This window comes from Cryptotermes secundus, unplaced genomic scaffold, assembly GCF_002891405.2.
Source record: "Cryptotermes secundus unplaced genomic scaffold, Csec_1.0 scaffold2282, whole genome shotgun sequence".
Taxonomy (NCBI): Eukaryota; Metazoa; Arthropoda; class Insecta; order Blattodea; family Kalotermitidae; genus Cryptotermes; species Cryptotermes secundus.
This window is the reverse complement of record NW_019742565.1, coordinates 39863-43257: the sequence shown is the minus strand read 5'-3', so window position 1 is coordinate 43257 and position 3395 is coordinate 39863.

Here is a 3395-nt window from a genome sequence, read left to right as displayed (position 1 = left end):
CAAAGAATTAAATAATAAGATAGAATCACACGTGCTAAAGACAACAGAATTGACTAGTGAGTTAGGTAAGGAAATGATCCTGCATAAGGAATTTGCTGATAAGGGAGTCAGTGAGATGAAAGAGATAATCAAATTAGTGCAAACTGAAAGGATTAACGATGCGCAAACTTGGCAGAAAGAAGCCGAAGCGAAGGTCCAAAATTTAAATGTAGAGCTGAAGAAATTGGAGTCCAGGAATGAAGGTCATTCCAGTCAATTAAATAGCGAAATAAATGCCATTAAGTTACAATTATTTGGTTGTACAACGGTTGGGTGTAGTCCCACCTCGTTTCCTCCAAATGAAAATGCTAGTATAGATCCTGGCCAATCTTCTTCTGAGTCTGCGCACGTCAATTCTAATACCGCAACTGAAAATGTAAGGATCACTCACGGAGTACCGTGTAATTGTAATGAGTGTGTGCATGCAAATGTGTCTGATTCAAGGGGTCTGCTTGTGAGCAGCAATGTGAGTCCTCATGCTCATGGCAGCTGTTTGAACCCCACTGAACTTTCCTTGCCGTACTTTGACGACCGTGGTAAAATTAATGCCATGTACCACCTCAAACAGTTGGATGAATATTTCGCACTAAAAGGTGTGCCAAAAGAAATGCAACTCGCGATCGCTTTGCGTTCCATAACTGACCCTACAGTCAAGGACTGGGTTTCAGCGGTGTCACACACATTGCATGATTACAGTCAGTTCAAATCAGCATTCGCCGATGCTTATTAGAATCAGGTCACTCAAGGAAATGTAAGAAAGTCGATCTACCAAGATAAGTACAACCAGCAAAATGGGTTAACGCTATCAAGGCATTTCCTGAAATACGCGGTATTAGCGTCTTATTTACGGCCGAAAATGTCAGATGTTGAATTGATTAATGCATTGATGAGCCATTTCGCTTTGCATATCCAACGAAGCTTTGCCTCCGTTCAAGTAACTTCAATTCAAGATGCGGTCAATTTCCTGCAACGGCTCGAATCAATAGAAGGGAACGACAGTTACCAAGACTCGAACCGTGTACCTAAATCCCAAGAAACTCAGAATCCCCATGGACTTCAGCCTTACCATGGATACAATAGGTATAAAGGGAACAATAACTTCGTAAGGCAAACTTCTGTTTCGCGTCCAAACGAGTACAATCAGCGAGGACGGAACTGGCAGGGAAACAGAGAATACGCTGAGCAAAATTATGGTAGACGCAGAGAAGTTGACCGTCGGTCTTCCTCAGCGAACCGACAGATGTTAGACCCCAACGCACCTCCTTATTCAGGTCAAGTTTCCCGAGACGACAGAGTAAACAACGCACCTGATAATGAAAATAACAGACGTTCGGAAAACTAGGAACGGGATCAGTTGCGGACCGAAATTTGAGCCCGTCTGAAACGAGAGCGCAAGGTCCTCAGGCCCAGAAATTTTCTGACAATGGTGCATATAAATTTAACTCTTCAGATAAGGACGAATTAATTGTCTTCTACATAAACGAAGCAAATTTGAATAACTGCCCTCGTGTAGAAGTTAGATTTGGTGACCAGGCAGTAGATTGCTATATTGACAGCGGATCTGAAGTGTCCGTGATTTCTGAGAAAATGTACGATCAATTAGTATTGAAAGGGTTGCCAACGTATGAGATCGGAATCAATAACGCAGTCCTCATCACAGCATTTGGTAACAGGCAAAACGGCTTAAGAAGCAGGTGTACATGGAATTTGCTATTGGACAAGATGTGTTTGAAAACGTTTTCTTAGTGTCTCCCCAGTTAATTGGCTCAGTCATCGGGTGTGACTTTGCAAGAGATTGTGGGCTCATCATAGATTTCAGTGATGAATGTATCAAGTATAAGCGGGACGGAATTTTGAGAAAACAACGATTTAGCCAAAGGAGAAGAGCTGAGGTAGATGACAATAGTTCTTTGCCACGTGAGTGTGTACTTCATAACACTTTACCGAGATCAGTGACCCCTGAAAGCCATATACCGCCAGTGAGCGAACCAGAGCCACTTACAGCTGTTCGAAGCAATTTTGAGGGATCCCATAGTAACAATAGTTTGGAAGGAAACGTTTGTGAAGGGAATGGGAAAGGTCCCAGCGGGTTTGAAGTTGCCTCGCTAGTGAAAGTAGTAAACGAAGCAGTTATGTCAGGGTGTGAGACCCACGCGAGCATGTCTAATGATGACAGGAGTAAAGATGATGAGTTTATTTACGAAGATGAAGTTCGAGTTATTAGCCGAATAAATGGCAGGTTTTATAATGCAGAAGATGATGATTTTAAGAAGCTGGGGCATAGTGATTGTAACAGGTTAGATGGGATCCCAGTAGATGAAGTTCATATCCAGAAAGCTAATGATGACACTCCAGACTGTAGAACTGTTTCTCCTACTGATATGGCTACTTTGATTTATAAGAACCAGAATCTGCCCTTTATTAGAAAAAGAAAGTTTAATTGCATTAACTTCGAAGCCCGTATATCAGTATATGAGAGCACCTTATAGGTTTTCGGAATTCCTTGTTTGATTTTGTAAGAGCACTGAAGTTAGCGCTGGGCAATGAGACCTCTGAGTTCGTCGTTTATTAACAGATGATTTTTCGCCTTCACTTTTCCAATTTTTCACTTAATGGGAACGCACGTAGAAGATTCAATAAGCAGAGTTTAAAACCTTACTTGTATAAATTGAATTAATTGAAATTGCTTGTTCAATTATTAATTAAGAATTCTCTGAACTTGTAAATCATCATCTTACAGAGTGTGCCAAATAGGACCGAGGACTATCTTTATTCATAGCCCTTGTTCTTTTCTCCTTTTCAACTGCCAGTGAGTAGAAGGACAGAGTGAATGTGTTTATGTAATTGTGATATTCAGACACCTTTATGTTGACAGTGATTTAGCAACTAAGAATTGTACTCGTTAAGGCGTTACTGTAAAAAAGTACTAGATCTATTGCCAAAACATCAACATGACTGCCCTTAGTCAGCTGTTAGGTTGTAAACAATGTAACAAAGGAGAGAGCAGGATGAAAGGTCGACAGTGGGGCACATGAACCCAGACTATCCTGAAATCAGAAGTTAAATGTGTACATTTAGAGCAAGGAAGGGCAGACGTTTATGGCATCATTAAAAAAAACTAATATTACAGGCTAGCTGTTATTAAATCAGAGAGCATAAGAGTGTTTATGAAGATTGTAAGATGAAAGTTTGTGTGGGAGGTGCTACAAGAAACGTCTATTCACTATGTAAAATGTCATGTAATTGAGTATTAGCAGATTTCGGTGATTGTAATAAGATTGATGTGACTGAAATAGAGTCAAACTTCATCAGATTAAGGTGAAGTGAAATCATTAAGAACTTACTTGGTGAGAGAA